The sequence below is a fragment of the Ambystoma mexicanum genome, chromosome 13 (assembly GCF_040938575.1).
Source record: "Ambystoma mexicanum isolate Mex_15411 chromosome 13, UKY_AmexF1_1, whole genome shotgun sequence".
Taxonomy (NCBI): domain Eukaryota; kingdom Metazoa; phylum Chordata; class Amphibia; order Caudata; family Ambystomatidae; genus Ambystoma; species Ambystoma mexicanum.
This window is the reverse complement of record NC_090938.1, coordinates 362,779,726-362,800,292: the sequence shown is the minus strand read 5'-3', so window position 1 is coordinate 362,800,292 and position 20,567 is coordinate 362,779,726. Positions and strand designations below refer to the sequence as shown.

Sequence of the window (20,567 nt, the reverse complement as noted above, 5' to 3'; positions counted from 1 at the left end):
GAAGACTTTGATTCTCTGATAAGACCATTTTGTAGATTTGCATTCAAGTACTCCGGAAGAGCATTCCGTTCCAGAAGCGATAACGGGTACATGCGTCCAAAGGGAACTACGGCTTCTGGTATCAAGTCGATGCCGCAGTCCTCTGCCCTATGCGGTGGCAGCATCTTGGGTATAGTATCCAGGAATACCTCGGAAAATGCCTGATATTGAAGAGGGACAGAAGAAATGATCATGGAATTGTGGGTTGATCTTCCTTCTTCCAATCTAGCATTGGTGGTTTGGGTAGTGGAGAGGTCCATGCAGTTGGTCTTACAAAACAGTGAATCGAAGCTCACTTTGTTGTCTGTCCAGTTAATGTGTGGGTTATGCTTTCTTAACCATGGGATCCCAATAACCACGGGAAAATGAGCTGCTCTTATCTGATCAAATACCATGATCTCTTCATGGTGGCCCATCTCCATCTTCAGCGGGAAAGTCTCTGAGGTGATGGGTCCAGATGATAAAGGTCTGCCGTCAACCCCTTCTACTGGAATAGGAGCTGACTTGAGTCTGGTAGCCACCTGGTGTTCCGTGGCCCATCTAAGGTCCATGAAATTGCCTGCTGCTCCGCAGTCCAACATGGCTAATACCTCAGTAGGAGCAGAATCAGACAGCCACAGTTTAACTTTGAACACCATCAGACTGTTTTCCTCCGTGTTGTCTAAGGTTCTTGAGTTGTTGCAAGGGTATTTGTCAAGTCCCCCGACACTTCCCTTGCAGTAGAGCGGGGGCTGAAGTTTTCCTTCCGCCGAGGGGGTACCTCCGGGCAGTCTCTCAGTAAGTGTTTGGAAGAACCACAGTACATACACAATCCTGTGTCCCGTCGTCTTCTTCGCTCTTCTGGAGTCAGGGGACCTCGAGTAGCTCCTATCTGCATGGGTTCTTCAGCCATGGCTGAGGTTCTTGCTTGAGGAGAAGGGGCGGGAGATTTATAGTCTGAGGAGTTCCTCTGGATCGTCTTCTTTCTTGTCGTCTTTCCTGTAGGCGGAATTCTATCTGGAGAGACAATGTTACCAAATCTCGGAATGACCTCGTCTGAAAATGGTCTGTTGGGCCGAATCTGGCCAGTCTGCCTTGGCTGCTAGTCTCTGGAAGCGGGAAACGTAGGTTTGAAGATCAGAGTTACCTTGACTGACATCCAGAATAGCCTCCAAGGAGGAGTAGAAAACCTCCGGTCTGTCAAACCTTTCCTGGAACAGCTCAACAAAACGGTCATAATCATTTAGAGACGGGTCATTATTAGTAACTAACGGTGTGACCCAGGACAATGCGTTTCCAGAAAGGTTTGCGATGATGAAACCGACCCTTGATCTGGCCGTATCATAAGCATGGGTCCTGAAGGCAAAGTGCATCTAGAAAGTCCTTAAGACCTCCAGGGTAGCCGTTGTACTTTCCGAAGGAGAGTGGCATAGTGGGCAAGTCGCCATGATCATCCCGACGTAGAACTACCCGTTGTCGGAGTGCAATATTCTCTGTTCTCAGGGCTTGAACCTCCACGGTTAAATTCTGCATAGCAGCAAACAGGTCTTGGTATTGCTCCAATGAAGCCATAGTGTGAGTTGGGCGTTGTATACTGTCAGGTTCAGTGCCGGTCCTGACACTAGTCCAGTTCCAGACTACTGAGTCACCTACTCCTCCAGGAGAAGGGCTAGTAGCCACTGAGGAACCTACTTTGGTAGCAGGGGACTCAGTGACTCCAGAGTTACCTAGCACAGAGCAGGAACCTGAGGTGGAGGACCAGGTGGGCGCAGGTCTGAAGACCTGCCCAAGATAGATGAGTTTGCATCAGCTGGGATCCCAGGTCAGACTGACTTCTTCACAGCTCAGAAAGAGTGTCCTACTCTGGCGTGTCTGTGGAAGCATGCAGAGGAGCAGGCTAAGGGTGAGGTCCCTGGACTGTTCCAAGTGTACTGGGAGGATAGACTCCTGTACAGTGAGACAAAAGAGTCTGAGGACGAGGGCACCATGAGGTTAGTGATTCCCCAAAGCCTTTTGGATTTGTCTCACCAAATTCCTTTAGCAGGTCACTTGGGAGTGACTAAGACATCGGACCGGTTGCCTGCACACATTTACTGGCCGCAGTTCAGCGTAAAAGTTAAGGAATTTGTGCAGTCCTGCCCAACTTGTCAAGCTTCTGGCAAGTCAGGTGGTGCCCCAAAGACCCCCTTAATTCCACTACCCGGGGTTGGGCGGCCTTTCGACAGAATAGGCATGGATATTGTGGGTTCTTTGGTGGCAGGCCAAGCCACAAGATAGACTGATGCTGTCCCTGCTCTGATTGGAATATTTCCCGTGTTGCATTCCCCAAGCAAGTCATTTCTGACAGGGGATCAAACTTCATATCAGCATATATGAAGGCCATGTGGGAAGATTGTCGAGTCGCCTATAGGTTCTCTACATCCTTCCATCCAGAAACAAATGGGTTTGTTGAGCGGTTCAACAAGGCCCTGAAAGGCATGGTAGGTGGATTGGAAGAGCACTTGCAGAGTACCACCAAGTACTGTCTGCTGAAATGCTGGGTCCCGCTGCCTCTGCCTCGCTGCCACGCGACATCTATAATCAACTACAGAGGATGTGCATTTTGGACTTTACTTTACTTGCTGGGCCACTACCCCAGTCACGCGACCACAAATAAATACAGACACCGCACGCACCAGCACGCACGCACCAAGCAGAGTACCAGAGAGTACTGTCTGCTAAACTGCTGGGTCCCGCTGCCTCTGCCTCGCTGCCACGCGACATCTACAATCAACTACAGAGGATCTGCAGATTGGACTTTACTTTACTTGCTGGGGTATAATACCTACACCCTACACTTCCCCAATATATTAGACTACTTACTACCCTATTTCACGTATTTACAACTGTTTTTTTTTAATATTTCTATAGCCACACCCCCACAGTCACGTGACCGCAAATAAATACGGACACTGTCTGTTGTCTGCTGTGCTGTGAGACGTGGGGCGGTGATCGGGTCACGGTTGGTGTACGCACGCACCAAGCAGAGTACCAGAGAGTACTGTCTGCTGAACTGCTGGGTCCCGCTGCCTCTGCCTCACTGCCACGTGACATCTACAATCAACTACAGAGGATCTGCATATTGGACTTTACTTTACTTGCTGGGGTATAATACCTACACCCTACACTTCCCCAATATATTAGACTACTTACTACCCTATTTCACCGATTTACAACTGTTTTTTTTAATATTCCTATTGCCACACCCCCACAGTCACGTGACCGCAAATAAATACGGACACTGTCTGTTGTCCGCTCTGCTGTGAGACGTGGGGCGGTGATCGGGTCATGGTTGGTGTACAATTAGGACAACGTACACATAACCCTGCCATGCCCCTTGTTTAATTACGGTCACCACTAGCTTTACTCATCATGGCAGCATATAGACTTACCAGTAATATGCCGATACCTTCACTGCCCTTGCCGCAACGCCCTCTGCCTTCCAAGCCCCTTACAACTGTTTTTTTTATATTCCTATAGCCACGCCCCCACAGTCACATGACAGCAAATAAATACGGACACCGCGCACACCAGCGCGCCCGCACCAAGCAGAATACCATAGAGTGCTGTCTGCTGTCCGCTGTGCTGTGAGACGTGGGGCAGTGATCGGGTCACGGTTGGTGTACAATTAGAACAATGTACACATAACCCTGTTGTGCCCTGGTTTAATTACGGTCACCACTAGCTCTACTCATCATATAGACTTACCCATAATATGCCGACACATTCACCGCGCTTGCCACAACGCGCTCTGCCTTCCAAGCACCCTCCACAACATGCGCTGTTTAGGCCATTCACGGCTCTGAACTTCGCAGCCTCAAACGCGGATATCAGAAAACAACTACCTGCAAGCAAAACTGTACCGCACGGCTCATCTGCTGCCTCCGCTGCATCTCCATCATGCCAATGGCCAAGGGTAGTGTCAGTTTCCCGGCCCAGACACGTACCACTGGAGGTTGAAAAATGCCCCCTACTATCTGATGCTACAATGTAAGTGTGTAGTCTGCCCTCCCCTGCTGAGGGGAATAGAGAAGAATGTTTTACCCCCACGTACAACAGGGTTTCATCACCCGCCACACAAGCAAGCCTAAATTTGCATGATATAGCTCTCTCACCAGTGCCTCCTCTCTACTCCCAGGTGACACAACAGGGGCTTGACCCACCGTTGCCTCTAGCTACACATAGAAAAAAGGTAACTGTCATAGAGTCATTTGCCCCCTCTGGTCTCTGTGGATACTGATACTGCACCGAGAGTACCACAACAATCCCCATGGCAACACCCATCCCCTGAGCACTTGACTCCCTCCAGACTTTCCACTTCCCCAGTGCTATTCTCAAACAATTATCGAGACACCAAAAATTGCAACCCCTCATTTGACTCGGAATCCTCACTGGTAGCCTCCTTTTCTAACCCAATCCCACGACCCTCATTTGGTTTTCCTTCAACATCGAACCCGGCCCTTGACGCAGCCTTGGTAGCAATAAACACCAGTATTTTTGCTCTTACTAAGCTATTAGAAGTTCTTGATCACAAGATGATCTCACAGTCACTAGGCATGGACATAGTGACAAAAAAACTAGACTGGTTAGTATGGAATCTACCGGTTCTCTTAAAACTCAATCCTATAACAGACTCAATTGAAATTTGCGATTCTGATGTGATTGGGGCTACCAAAGTGGTGGTGCCACTATACAAAAATGAAGATGACCCCCAAATAATTATGGTTACCCCAGAAATTTCAAATGATTCACCTGAACCAGAAATGACAAATTGCTCACCTGAACCAGTGCCCCGTTCTTCCCCAAAAAATCCAGTCTCTGAAACAGAGACTTCATCAACTAAGATACCATTACCTGAACGTCCGCAATATGATGTCTTTAAACAGAAAGTACAAGGTACCAAAAGACAGAGAAAAAGAAACAGACAACGAACATCGATGCTTACATCAGAATTGAAAACAAAAAAATCCAAAAATAAAAAAATAACAATAAACAACTGGTGGATATCCTGTTGGAACAGAAATAAGACAACAAATCTGCAAAAACATCTATTGCGATTGGTCCATTTTCTCCCACCAAACAGATCAGCCCTGGCATACTTCCGGCTGCGATCACTGCCGACTCGGTGGGTTCAGATCTAAATGTCCCAAGAAAGGGAGTCAACACTCATCTCCCTTCAAACTGGAATGTGGCACCATCAAAAGGTAAGCCCAATTTACCTGTATCTATACCACCTAAGGCATGTATGTCCAACAAAGATTCTGTAAATGCTTCGAAACCTGATAGTATCTCAAACGAAGAACTTATGAATCTATCTGACTATACCAACAATGACATATCAGTTATACAATCAGTCCATCAGAGCCTCCATGCAAATAATGACAAGACTAATGCTCTGCAAACTTTCTTTGTAAATTTGAATAGCGCACCAGCAGCATTCAAAACTTTAGATCAAAGACGTGAAATATCTCATCGAGACCCACAATGAACGAAGACCAGACCTTAAAAGTCTCAAACCCAAGTACTACTATTGAAACTCCGGAAATGTGGTAACTTCTCAATCTAATCTAAACATCCATAACCACCCACCATCTGCTCAGATCCCAGACTCTGCACTAACAATACATGAAAATATAAAAATCACCATGCTTGACCGTACCTACGATGACCCATACCCAAACAGGATGACCTTATTGAAGATCTTTAATTCGGTTTCATCTTAACAACATATAAGATTGACAGATATAGGATGGCTTTGTTACCCCAAACCAGCGATCCAAGACAAAGTTGAAATTAATATACCCTCTCGAATCATCAAAAACCTTTTATGGCAAGAAAGAGCAACTCTGCAAGCTAAAGGTCTGCTCTTAGAAACAGTCCTCTACTCAGATCAGCCCGACACGAAATGGTACCCTGCCCCACAAAATCAAATGAATGGCAATTCTAACACACAAACAAACCAAAGTGCTATTCCATGTTGTAATTGCAACCCAAATCAACAAATGAACCAAACTCGTCCAAAATCAAAGTGGTTATGGGTCACCGAAAGATGAGAAAACTATATCAACCCTGAAAATAAAAAGCATGAGACAAAGTGCATCTTGCACACCTGCACAATGGCCTCTTGGAATACTAGGGGGTTTTCACATCTACTAAAAAAGCTCCCACCATATTTAGAGGATTTTGATCTTATCATCTTACAAGAAACATAGATGACAACAGCCGCTGTATGCAGGGTCGGACTGGGACAAGAAATAGGCCCGGACACCCAAAAAAAAGTGGCCCACCCCTCGCCTCAAAAAAGTGGCCACCCCTCGCCTCAAAAAAGTGGCCCAACCCTTGCCTCCAAAAAAGTGGCCATCAAACCATAATTTGTGAATAACATCAATTCATGACTTTACAGAAAATGCTACTTATGGAGGGTTCATGTGTCTGTTAATTTACAACACATTACCACTGTAACACATTTTCATGCTGCCTGCCTCTTGTCCCACTTCTGCCCCACACATGTCACTCTTGGTGAAAGCTGCTATCCCTGCTCGAATTCCACCCCATGGCTGCCATTGTACTGCCCCATATGAAATTCGATCGCTGGGAGAATGTGATGAATTATTCAATTTGAGTGTAATAACATGTTGGCATACAATGACTTGGATTCGCCTAGTAATAGTGAATAACCATTGGCATGCAAATGCATGTCAAATGATGCTTCTTTAAAACGGATCACATGGCTAGAATTGGTGAATCGCTTAAATGGTGTGAACCTGGTTCCTCAGTGTCAGCAGGTTACAGAACTGCCAGTGCCACTGCCAGCTATGACTAGGCCGGATCCACACTGCGGATCCACACTGCGCACAGGAGGTATGTCCGGCACACAGTTGGGCAGGTGGGAATTCCACATGTTCCCAAAAGGGTGCAAGGTAGGATGCCATATGCACACGGATTGGAAAAGGGAGAGTTACATAAAATGGACGGGGCAATATGCACTGGCCGGACAGAGGGAACAGGTGCCATGTGCACACAGTGGGGACTGCGGAGTGTGCTATGTGCAGTGCCAGTGGGCGTGTGGGGAAAGAGTAGCACTCCACATGCACAAGAGGGCGCAGGGCATTATACCACGTGCACAAAGAGAGGGTGGGAGCTAGGTGAGAGTTCCACATGAAACCACTAGGGCCTTATATCATGTGCAAGGGGGGTCCTCAATCATCATTCGCCCAGAAGGGACAGGACAGTATGCCTTCTTTGCACAAAGAGGCGTGTACCGTGTGCACACAAATGGTGAGTGAGAGTTTGCCGTGCAGAAAGAAAGGGCAGTATACAGTACACTGTATACTGTCAGGGCATGTGTATATCCAGAAGGCACCGAGCAGCATCATGCTACATCGTGCACAGAGAGAGCACGGGTGCATGCGTCACCTACAGGCGCTGTGATGTGTGCTTGCTTGCTGAAATTGCCTACTAAATGCACACATTTCAGCCGGCAGGGCATGTTCATGCATTCAGTGAACACACCATATCTTTAATGGTTTGCTAAAAATGTGGCAGCTTCTCTAATGAGAACAAACTCGGCCAAAGAACCCATCCTCTGGGAATGCGCCCACTCAGGAGAGTTATAAGCACTTGAGCTTATTGTGCTGCTCACAGGCGAGAAATCAAACTTGAATATCAGTCTTGTCCTATGAAAAAGAGTACCACCAACAACCCCAGGTTACTCTAATGGTGTTTGCTAAAGATGCCGCAATGCTCCAATCACAAGGACGTCACAGAGCGCCACAGTGATGACCCCCAATGAGCGTGAACTTGCAGAGAGATTTACTGCGAGAAACGGATTTTCAGGCACTTGGTCCTCCCAAAAAGTTGAATCCCACCCTCTGATTTACATAACATTCATGCACTAATACACTCAGACACACAGAAAAGTTCACCAAAGGGACATGACAAACAATCTAAACAATATGTGAAAAACAGTGCTGACTTTTTTTTCTTTGGTTCTCTTAACGATCCATATTCAGTGTGTAGGTTTTTTCCCTGACTCTGGAACAGGCTAGTGAAACCAATTGCATTGCATGTACAGCTACAGATTCCAATAGCCACTACCAACAGGGATTCCCGCTTTAACAATTCTGAATCCCTAATGTTTGCAATGCCAGGGCCACCAGAGAGAGCAATGCAAACTGATCTCAGCCATGAACGCATTCTTGTGCTCTTCAGAGATCACTAATGAAAAACATGGCGACTACAATTGCACCTACTGATCCTGCCGATTAGCACAGCACCCACTAAAAAGCAAGCAAAGTCCAGAGACATTCCTGGCATCCCGTTTACATGAGTAAAACAAGCATTCCAGACACAGACGTAGTTGTATTAACTGCCCACACAAAACTGTTGACTTTGACAATGTTTGCTTGTTTTTAACAGGACGTCAGTGAAGGACACAGAGTGCTTATAAATCGAGTGGCTGAAGGGAGACCTGGTAAGACATTTCTATTACACCAGTAGTGGGTTTACAACTCCAAAGATATTACTCGTAAAAAACAGTGTAATAAAAAAGAAAAACTGGCATCTACTTTGAGTGAAAAGTTTGATGGTAAGGCTTGAATAAAGCGAGCTCAAAGAGTTCCCATCAGAAGGTGTTTTGGGTGGGGAGGGTGAAGAACTGGTTGGGAATGGCCATAGGGATTAGCATGGCTATGGGCAGTGAATAGGTGGGTACATAACCAGACAACACTTACAGGCTCTGTCTCCCCTCCCTCCTCATAAGACATTCTTGATTCCTCCCTAGCTGTACTCTAATGCATAGGTTTATAGGTGTCACAATTTAGCTTCTCCTAATAGGCCAAACTAATGATACTGCAAGGATGTATGCAGATTCCCCAAATGAAGCAGAAACTCACAGACATGATTTTCCATCAGATTCCTGCTCCATGCCGACAATCTCTAACAAAATAGAACATATTTCGGGAAAAACAGCGAAAGCATGTTTTCGCTTGTTTTTCACCTTGACCATACTCATCAAAAGCTGGATGTATCATGGCACATGCACAAAGAGAGGTGGGGGAGAGTTCAATATGCACCCAGCAGCAGGGGAAAGGCAGTGTTCCATGTGTGCACACAGAAGGGGGCAGGCAGGGGCAGTGCAGTGTGCTCCACACTCTACGCCGGGACAGTGGAGCATACCGTGTGCACGCAAAAGGGACAGGAGGAGAGAGATCCCCATACACGCCCCGGGGGAAACAGTATGCAAGCTGTGGGCGTACAATGTAGGCGAGAGGGAGTGTTGTACTAGCAAACAGAAATAACACGATAGAACAGACACTAGCCATGTGCACAACAGAGCAGAGTTGCCCCCAAAAGAAGCATGCTAGTACCATCTTTTGCAAGCTCAGGTGCCTCTTGCAGTGCTCACTTGAAGGTCTCCGTATAACGGTCCAGGAACTGGAGGTTCTTCTTGGCCTTCAAGCGTCTGTACAGCTGGTGCCTGGTGGCTCTCTGTCTCTCTGCCCCACTGCGATGTCACATCATGTGCTGCCTGCTGCTCTGTGTGGTGTGAGCGGCCGGCGTGCCCATAAATCATGCACAGGGTCAGGGTGGGTCAGAGGCCCAAGGCAATTAGCATGGCGGCACAGAGTCTATTGGGCGGGCGGGCAGGTGCAGCCTGCCCTCCTCCTGCAGCCGAATTTACATTGGCTTGTTCCGTGGCGGTCCCCCCAGGAGGCACAAGTTAACTTCAATTTTGCAAAGAAGTGCTAACAACTGTTGTTACTTCCTGCAAACTAATTGAAGCAACTGTGTGAAATGTTGCTGCCGGGACCCAGCTCAGCCCTGCAGGCACGCTGCCCCCAGGGTCAGGACTCGGAGGGAGGCAGGTGTTCACTTGCTTTAGTGTTTGCAATTGCTTCATCCTGCCTCCCTCCACAGATCAAAGTAACTTTACTCAGGCCGCCGCCGCCCGAGCAGAACGTGAGCCGAGCACACCACACGGCACCGGCCCCCTGCAGTGGCGGCACGGCCGCCGGTGACCCACCGCCGTGATGATGCACGTCCATCTGCATCTGCATGCATCATAAATTATGATGCATGCATGATGCAGATGCAATCTACAAAGCAAGGTAACAACATCTAGTGTTACCTTGCTATGATGAATTGTGTGCAGTCTGCAGACAGGGCCGCTGGCGCGCGCCTCTCTCCTGGCTCCTGCCCTGCCCAGCCCAGCGCAGCGGCCGAGCCCCCCCCCATTTTACTTCCCGGCCGCGGACGGCCTGCTGATGAGTGACTGACTGTGAGTGTGAGCCTAGCGAGCTGGAGCTGCTCGTGCGGGCCGCGGCGCCGCACACACACAGACAGTGACACTGTTACTGTGGTGAGCAGGCCGGGCCTGCCAATAAAAAAAAAAATGACATTGTAATTTTTTTTAAAAAACGTGACATTTTTTTTTTTTTTTTAAAAACGGCCCAGAGGTGGCTGCCGAAAAACCGGCCCCCTGGGACCTCAAAGTTGTTCGGCCACGGGCCGAAAGACCGAAAGGGCCAGTCCGACCCTGGCTGTATGGAGCAACCACCAAATTGTAGTATTACCGGCAAAGAAACCAGCAAAAGGACGTCCCACAGCTGGACTCCTTATAGCAATCCGGCTGGATTCAGAATTGACACTTAAAGCCTGGTTATGTCCAGATGCGGGCATACAAGCAGTAAAGGTCACAACCAATAACTCCAACCACGCGTTGTTTCCATTAGCCATAATAATAAACGTATACTGGAATCCCGCCTCACCAACTGAATCTCAATTTCTAGGAAAAATAGAAACCATCCTAGATTTGATACTCCCTGACAACTCTATACAAACCACTTTAATAGTGGGGGATTTCAATATGAACTGCATCGCAGCCGTAAATATGGAGGCTAAACCGTGAGCAGCAACATGGCTTGCCCTGATGAAACTCGAAAATTTAAAATGCTAAATGGTTCATCAGCAAAGGATTCCCCAGCTGCTCCAACATGGTCCCGAGATAAGATCTCCTCGGTGATTTCTTCATTTCGAATAATGCAAACAAATACATAGATCCCTTCAAAATATTACCTCCTACGGCCAGCGACCACAACATTCTTGCTAATTACTGGGGTCTGCATGACATCAAAGAGGGTGAATTCTATGATTTTCACTTTGACATTAACAATGCTAGAAATAGAATTCACTGGAATCCCAGACTCTCAAAACAACTTAAAACCAACTTCAGAGAAGCAAATAACCCGGAAACAATAACAGCTTCCAACAGCTACTCTGAGGTAATCCAGCTCATTAGTGAATCCTTCCAATCAAAATCCAACTCTAAATATAACCAATAAAATGAATGGCAGATCAAAGAACTAAAAACATCCTACCGCCGAGCAATGAGGCTCTTATCTCCAATCACACAAAAAACAGAATGAATTAAACTTAGAACCCGCCATAAAAACACCATTAAACAAATCAGAGCATTAAAGAAACCACAGGAGGGGGAGAAAATGCTCCAAGCCCTTATGATGAAATCGACAGGTGCAATATGGAGTATAATTAACGCATCACATGCAAATGCGAATAAATCGATTCTTCTCAACTCAATAACTGAAGAAGATTGGATATTACACGTTGGAACACTCCTAGTGAGCAATACACCGGAGGCAACTCCATTACTTCCTGTCAGCCCTGATCTGTCAAAATGTGTCTTTGATTCTCTAGATATTTTGATGATAATAAAAAAATTAAGCAGCTCGAGAGCACCGGGCCCCGATAATCTATCGAATTTATCATGAAAAAAAATCCAGAAGCATGGGCAGTAGCACTGGAACTAATTTTTAAAAAAGTTATTTCAACTGGGAAAATTCCCAATTACTGGAAAGAAGCCATTATTATTTCCGATTCGTAAGAAGGGCGACAGAAACCTAACAAAAAACTATAGACCAATTGCCCTACTAGATGTTCCGGGGAAGATATTTGCAAAACTGCTACTTAGAGACTTTTTAAAATGGCTTGCCCAAGAAAAACTTTTAGATGTTAATCAATCAGGATTTGTAGCAGGTATCTGAACAACATTAAATTTACACTAAAAAAACAGTCCTCTCAATGAAAAAAAAATCTTTCTATATCGCTATGTTTGACTTCAAACAAGCCTTCGATTCAATCCCACATGTAATTTCATGGGACAAACTTGCAAGAAATAGATGCCCAGCGTACATTCATTACTTAATACAACAATTCTATACTGAAACATCCATCAAAGTGAAACTGACTACAACAGGTATTTTATCAAATGCTGTTTTAACAAACACTGGATTGAAGCAGGGCTGCCCATTCACGTCCATTCTTTTTAACTTTTTTATCTCAGTCAGATCTTTCCCACCAAAATTAGGAAATACGGAAATTTCCTATCTACTATATGCAGGCGATCTGATTATAATGGACAGAACTTCCATTGTCTTGCAAAACAAATTGAGCGCCCTGAGCACGTATGCATCAGAAAATAATCTCACTATAAATATCCAAAAATCAAATATACTTATCTTCCAACATCAGGCTAAAAAAGCAGATTACGCCTTCAATTGGCAGCTTACAAAAACTGCGTTAACTCAAATTCACCAATACAAATATTTGGGGGTTATCACCAACTCCCCTCGCTCGGACCAACCATATAAAATAGGAATCGATGTAAGAATGAGACTCTTAGCAATTCAGGGGAATGCTTTACAAACGAAATTTGGGAGATTCACAATATCACCAGCTAGAATCTTTTACCTACAAAAAGTCGTCCCCATAATTACCTATGGCAGTCACACAAAAACGAATCCTGACAATTAATTGGGACTGAGTGGAAGGGATGTACTGGAAACACATACTACCTGTACCACAAAGTATACCAATAGCAATAATCAGATATGAGCTAGGCTTAATCTCACTATATACAACAATAATTTGGTCTATGCTATCGGTATACAGAAAGGCTATCCTTGCAACATGTGACTCCCAAAATCTTTTCCCAATTGTGAAAAACCTTATAGCAACACCAGGCGAGGGACCGCTACTGCACAGGAAAGATATCTGCATAAACAGAATGGTCATAGCTGATATTAATCATACCCTCTTAGTAGAAAATCCTGAAAAAGCGAAAAGTAAACTATGGATCTGGGATTGGATCACAACTAGAGAAAAGTGTAATGCCTATGAGGCCTTCAAGGTGGGCGCCTTCCCTGACAAAACATTGAACACAGTCCCTAGCTATCTAAATAAATTCCCTGACAGGACATATGCAGATAATTTTGTAAGACTTCATATGAATCTGATACAGGCTAAAGTAATCACTGCTCAATATAACAAGAACCCCATCACAGATTTATCTTGTAGATTCTGTAATGATATTAACCATAATGAAACAATGCAACATGTGATCACCGAGTGCCCTATGATAATTGAAATGAGAACTAGATATTAACATAAACATTTCCTAAACCAAGGGCTTTTCACGAATGAAGAGTTGTGGAATAAGATCTTTAATGCAACTAAAGTACCACTAATTATTGATATTGTACAATTCATCAAGAATCTGAAATTAGAACCTGATGTGAGTGTAATTAATAATGCAGAGTGATTCTTTATGTGTATAGATCTCAAAAGAACAAAATGTGCAATGTTTGCTAAATGTAAAAGAGCCAAAGGACTTACAATGTAGGATAACCATCAGAGCAGAAACTATACAAAGTCTGCCTTAAATTATGAATTGTTGTAGCATCATAGGGGCGAAATGTTTTATTTTCGTTTTCTCTGTTTTTTAGAAATATAATCAGTTGTTCTAAGGTATCACAAACAATTTATGGACACTATTTTAATGTACGGAAACATGCAAAAATGACTCCAACGAAGAACTACACGATTATGTATAACCTTATACTAAGAATGTTAAGGATCATGAGAATTATGCTGTGACTGTATCATATTGAAAAGGTTGGTTTATCAACCAAAACAATTTTCTAAATAAAAAATAAATAGAAATTAAATAAAAGAGCACCTGAGGAGAAAATGGGATATTCTCCTGCCACACCTTTTGTTCGCCTACTGGGAGGTGCCACAGAACGGAGTGGGGTTTCGATCCTTTGAGCTTCTGTTTGGACACCCTGTACGAGGTTACATCAGTCTAGTGAAAAAGGGATGGGAAAACAAACCCTCATCCCCTACATAAGATATGGTGGACTATGCCCTCAGCCTTTGGTCCAAAATGGCCAAGTAGATGGAACAGTCAACAAAGAACCTAAAGTCCAGTCGGGAGCTGATGGAGCAGTGTAACAACCAGAAGGACAAAGTGACAGTCTATTCTCCAGGCCAGTGGGTGTGGATTATGGAGCCTGTCAAACTCAGTGCCCTTCAGGAAAAGTGGACTGGACCTTACTGGGGATCTAGAAAAGATCAGTGAAGTGAAATTTCTCATTTACGTGAAAGGACCTAAACAGATGTGCAGGGTCTTTCACGTGAAAGAGCTAAAACCCCATAATACCTGGGATGACTTGGTCATGGCATTAGTGACAGACAGAGAGACTGAGGAGGAGACCGATCTCTTCCAAGACCTATTGCACACTGAAGCCATGGATGGGTCAGTTGAATGTGTTAACATTTCAACTGACCTGTCAGAACAGCAACTGACAGACTGTCACCGTTTACTGGGACAGTTTGCCGGTCTGTATTCTCTGACTCCAGGTTGTGCAGATTGGTGCACCCATGATGTGGACACTGGAGACAGTAAGCTGGTGAAGAAAAGGATTCAATGGACATTCGATAAGGTCAGGGACACCATGAAGGAGGAAGTTTCCAAAATGCCGTCCCTTGGAGCGATAGAACCATCCTGCAACTTCTGGGCTAGCCCAGAGGTACTGGTCCCTAAAAAGACCAGAGGTGGGAAGACTGAAGTTTGCTTTTGTGTGCACTACAGGGGGCTCAATTGTGTCACAAAGACAGGTGCTCATCCCATTCCGCGGGCAGATGAGCTCATTTACAAGCTCAGTACTGCCAAGTACATGAGTACCTTTGACCTCAAAGCAGGTATTGGCAGGTTGGCTTGACAGATGGAGCAACAGAGAGGTCAGCATTTTCAACCCCGAAAGGACATTATCAGTTCATGGTGATGCCCTTTGAATTGAAGAATGCTGCTGCCACTTTTCATCGGATAGTTAACCAGGTTTTGCCTGGTCTGGAAAACTTCAGTTTCGCCTATTTAGATGACACTGCTGTGTTTTTCAGCCACACCTGAGAGGATCATTTATCCTAATGGAAACAAGTGCTTCAGGCGATGCTGAATGCAGGTCTGACTGTCAAGGCCACAGAGTGCCGGACAGCGCAGGGTACCATGAATTACTTAGGCCACCTGGTCGGTGGAGGTAAGAAACAACCTCTCGAAGTGAAGGTACAGGCTGTGAAGGAGTAGGACATCCCCACCACTCAGCACCACTCAGATACAGGTTAGAGCCTTTCTAGGTCTCACTGGGTACTACCAGTCATTCATCAGAGGGTATGGGACCATTGACATGCCCCAGAATGATATAACTTTGGATCGGATGCCGAAGAAGGTAACCTGGACCTCCTCCTGTCAAACCTACTTTCTGGATTTAAAGGATGGATTGTGCAGGGCCCCAGTTCTGAAAGTGACAGACTATAGTCAGGAGTTCATTATCCAGACAGACGCCTGTGATTTTGGGATTGGAGCGTTGTTAGCACAGCTGAACTCTGAAGGGGTAGCGCAACCTTTCGCCTATATTAGTAGGCGGTTGCCAAAAAGGGAAAGGAACTGGGCTGTTGTAGAAAAAGAGGCATATGCGGTCGTGTGGGCCATAGAGAAGCTGAAACCCTACATCTTTGGGTCTCACTTTACGATCCAGACAGACCACAGTCCTCTGCAATGGCTAATGGCCATGCAAGGGTAGAACCCTATGCTTTTGCGTATGAGCATATCCCTACAGAGATTAGATATGCCATCCAGCACAAACCAGGCTCCCTGCATGGAAATGGAGATGGCCTCAGCTGGTACTTTCACCATGATGACGAACCAGACCCTCAGTAGGAAGGTGGTTCAGATGTGGAGGCTGGGTGGCATGTGAGGGATTTGACTATCCGCACAGGGACTGTGCGCTCGCCTGGGCTTTTTTGATTTTTTAGGAAATTGAATTTTGGGAGATCAACCTCCGAATGTGGGCTAATCTGCACACATTTTCTAATGTTTGCAGCACAACAAACACACAGTCCAGTGTATTCTTTCGGAGACAGCCTACAGGTGCAGTCCTCCCTGTCACATTTATTTGACAGGTGACAGCAAGAGTGCACGAAAATATCCAGAGAAGAGCTACACCTTCCTCCTCCCACAGCAAGCCTAATTAAATATCAAAGGCTTCATGGATCCACCCTATTTTATTGTCTAAGTTCTGTGTGGTGGCAGCATATACTGATGAGAGTTAATTGAAGCAGGCCTGCGAATAGGCCTGGTCAAAGAACTTAACAATGCGCAGGAAAACTAACACCTCTTTGATATGCAGTGTATCACCTTGTAGCTATCTCCCACTCCTCTGTATGAAGGGCAGTGAATCTCATGTCTGGGACAACTGTTTATAGTAGGTAGAATCCCTTTCAGAGGGACGAAGTATGTGATTTGAGGGAGACAGAAGGTTGTTCTCACCACAAACATCAAGGAAGATCTGCGTTTCTATCAAGAGCCACAGACAGCTCAGGTAACCAGAGAGACACTTTGATCTACAACACACAGGAAGATGGGTGGGACATAGGAGTGCATGCTGTCACCCCTTACTTTTCCTGTTGCAAAGCACTCTGGTCCTGACCTCACACATAACAGAAGATAGTTGGTGGGCACCCCGGATTGGTTCCTTAAGGTAGTCTTAGCCTGCACCAATCACTGGGGCCTGTTTGGCTTTGAAAGAGGGCTGAGCCCCTCACTTAGCAGATCATCCGACGAGTTTGAAAGCAGTAAAAAGATGGACTCATTTGGACCCTGGCTGAAGGTAAAGTCTGCCTCATAGCTCCTGCCAGTAAAGGAAGGCCAGGATTTCCAAGAGGGAAGCAAGACCCCCTCCCCTAAACATCTCCAAGGGAACAGAGGTGGATACCAAACTCAGAGGACCCATCCAGCAGCTCCAGAACAGGTACGCAGCCAGAACACAGCATGCCATGCTAGGTTCTGCAAGCAAGCCTCCTATGTGGGAAGTGCAGAGAGTGTCGAAACAAAGGACAAGCCAGTTGCCTGCAAGCACTCTCAATTGCTTTTGGCCATCCACCTTAAAGGATGACCCAAACCCTGCGTTGAAGCTAGAAGGTGTGCCACAACAAGCCTCAACCGGCATCCAGATTTTAAGGACATTTTCGAGTCCATCAAGCCCTCTAACCACGACCGGCTGCAACACTGACTGTTGTCATGCTGCAGTCACTAAAGCCATCCGAGAGACCTCGACCAGTGTTCCAGATCCGCCAACCAGCACAGAGATGATTCTTGACCCCGAGCCGCTGAACCGACTTGACGCTGTTGAGCATCAAAAACATCTCAAGCAACAGGTACATTGTGGTTCTGTCTCCCTTGTTCTTCTCCGAAAGCCCCTAGTGACATTTACAACCCCTTGCTCCCTTGGTGCTGAAACTAAATAATCTTGAACAGTTAAGACTGATTGCTTGACCCACTAACCTCCTGTCAGTATCCAGAGTGCATCCCTTTCCTTCGTGAAACGGTCTGTCCTCTGTGTTCCTTTACGGCGTCGGTTGTATTTTGTAGTGTGCTATAACTGTCTGTTGTGATAATAATGGAGTAGATATTTTTATACAACCTTGATTGGACAGTCCCTTTTATCATTGGGTAATAATTGTATTTTTGCTGTGATTAATACCTGGCCTCCTGGTTTAGCAACAGAAAGGATGGGGTCAGAGGTGCACACCTTATATCATTATGAGTTAAATCTAGTAAATAAGTCCAGGCACGCTGGCTTCAAATTCTAAAGGTGCTGGGGAGGAAAAAAAAGACCTTGGCACAAGGTCTCACAATCCACATGCACGAAAATAGAGGATCCACAATAGGAACCCTGCCGTCCCCTGCACACTATCTGAAATCCACCAAAGAGGTGTTTATTGTACTTAGATAGTATTGCATTCAAGTTAGATAACGGGATTCGCTAAGAGCAGTTCTTAGTTGGTTGATTCACAAAATAATATTCTAAAAACACAAACTGTGTTGGTAATAACAAGTATTTTAATCACAAGTTCAGTACAATGTGGCTTTATGCCTTTCAAGGAGATTCCTCTTCACCAGAAGCCTATATTGAACTGTTGGTGGTCGGTAATGGAAAGGAAAAAATGAAAACATAAATACGGTAACGGGATGTTAAAACAGTGAAACAAATGAAAAGACAGTTCTAACTTAACAGTTGAATTTTCTAATAATTCTCAACATTCTTGAGTGTTATGATATACTTTAACCTGTGAGGCTAGGACTGATAGAAATGTCTTCAAACTTTTAAAGTGAGAGTAACATGAGAGAGGTGGCTGCACTTCGTACTACACAGCAGTCCTGAATTCCTATTCCGGGGTTCACACTGTGGAAAAATGTAATCCATGTCAAAAAGCCACCATTATTTAATTAGGGGGCTGGAGAGCACCTTTGACTCATCCTCTGCCCCTAGACAATCCTTTTGATGCCAGGCACGGGTAGAACATACCATCCTTTCTACAATATCTATATATGGCCCATTTATTACATTTATAAAGCACACAAAACTCTCGGGCATCACAGCGCTGAATCCATCACCAAGGGTTTAAAAAGTGTAGATTTTCAAAGGTTCCATAAGGAGATGCACCCCTTGCCATACGAGCTAGATAAACATGTCTTCTTAACTTAGACATGGATTTAATTTAGAAGTGTGACAATGTCTTATCTTAAATTAGTCATAAAGTACTAATTAAAGATTTCAGAATGGTTTTAGGCAATCTCTGCTTAAGCATTCACAGCCTGAGAAATCCACTATTACCCGTAATGACAGAAAATATTAATGTTTCAGAAGACAAGTTCTCATCTACGCAAAAAGAAACATCTTTACTGTTTTATAAGTGATCTGTGATATATTTGATGTCTATGGGAAGGCTGCACGGGGCACCCTATAGGTGCAGTTTAGGAATATTTTAGGCATTTATGTATGACGAAAGGCCATATCCATGTGCTTTCTAAGTGAATGTATGATCTCCGCGAGGAAGCAAGAGTTTGGCAGTGATGGGCAAAACTTTTGAGGAGCCATGGCATGGCATCAATCTACGCCATTAAGACAAATTACAAGTATTGGAAAATGTTCTATCAAGGATAGCTTCATAAAGTTTCAGTATGATATTAAAAAAGGATAGATGTGGAACAGTTTTTGAATTGGTCATCGACTGTCAAAGGACCAATTATAAGCATTTAAATTATTGTTTTAAAAGTTCACCTACCTTTTTCTCTGCATTCTATTTCGTGCAGCACAAAATGTGTGCTTTGAAAAAAGGAGATCACCGGCGCCTTCTTCACCGCAATATTCCCCCCCCCCCCAGAGGGAGGGGGAATGTGGAATTGAGAAAGAGAGAGATAGACTCTCTCGCAGTGGCTAGCTTCCCTGGCTGAGAAAATATGAATACAATGCAAAGTACACTAGTCCTTCGCCCACACCAAACTAGCTGCACCTTTCTAACCTTCAGGGTAAGAAATGCTCAAATATGCTCCCCCCTGCAGTGAGGCCCCCTCCCTGTCATCACAATGCCAGCATTATGGCCTACAGCTGAGTGCTATGACAATGGCTGGAGGCCATAATGCTGCCATGACAACCAGGCCCAGAATTGATGCAGGCTTATAAGTATATGTTTGAAGCTGTTTGATAAGGGCTAATTGGAGATAAGCCAGGTCTCTAATGTTGAAAGAAGGTGTATCACAACATGCTTTAATACTAGTTTTCCCATTTCTAACTGTTTCTATATTAAGTTTTCCATCCATACCATCCTGGGTTTATGTGCAAAGGTAGCAATAACAGAGTATAATTCACAAGAATAAGCAAGTATAATTGAGAATCCCCTACAATTGTACTCATATGAACAGCTCTATAGCATTTGAAAATGAATATTGATTTGATCACATTTCAAAGCATTAATAAACCTGTGTTGCATTTCGTTTGGTTGATCGTTTGCATTCAAATACATGCAAGCTCTGCATTTGGGATTCACAATGGCTTAACTAAGGACTTCATGTGACAAATGTAAGAAAAAGGACTGGACTACCCTATTCTGAATGGAGTGGGCCATGTTAGCATGTATCTAGCCTAAGACTGTGTGTGCCCCGGTTGTACTTGTTTCTGCATAAACAGGATCAAGGGCAACTATCATTATGATAAAATTAGTAGAATGTTTAAAATTGCTTTCTTAATATGCTATCAAGGGATTTAGCAGAAATCTCTCAAGCTTTTATTTGAAAAACGATGAGAAATCGAGTG

General features: G+C 44.8%; 1 protein-coding gene across 3 annotated transcripts in view; it reads right to left on the bottom strand.

Annotated features, from left to right (window-relative positions):
- Positions 1-19,792, bottom strand: part of LOC138520143 (protein IWS1 homolog A-like) — a 721,593-nt gene extending 701,801 nt beyond the window's left edge. For all 3 annotated transcript variants that reach the window (XM_069632628.1, XM_069632629.1, XM_069632631.1), the window contains exon 1: positions 19,540-19,792. The gene's annotated coding sequence lies outside the window, so the exon portion shown is untranslated. The remainder of the gene's footprint in view (positions 1-19,539) is intronic.
- Between the last annotated feature and the right edge of the window lie 775 nt (positions 19,793-20,567).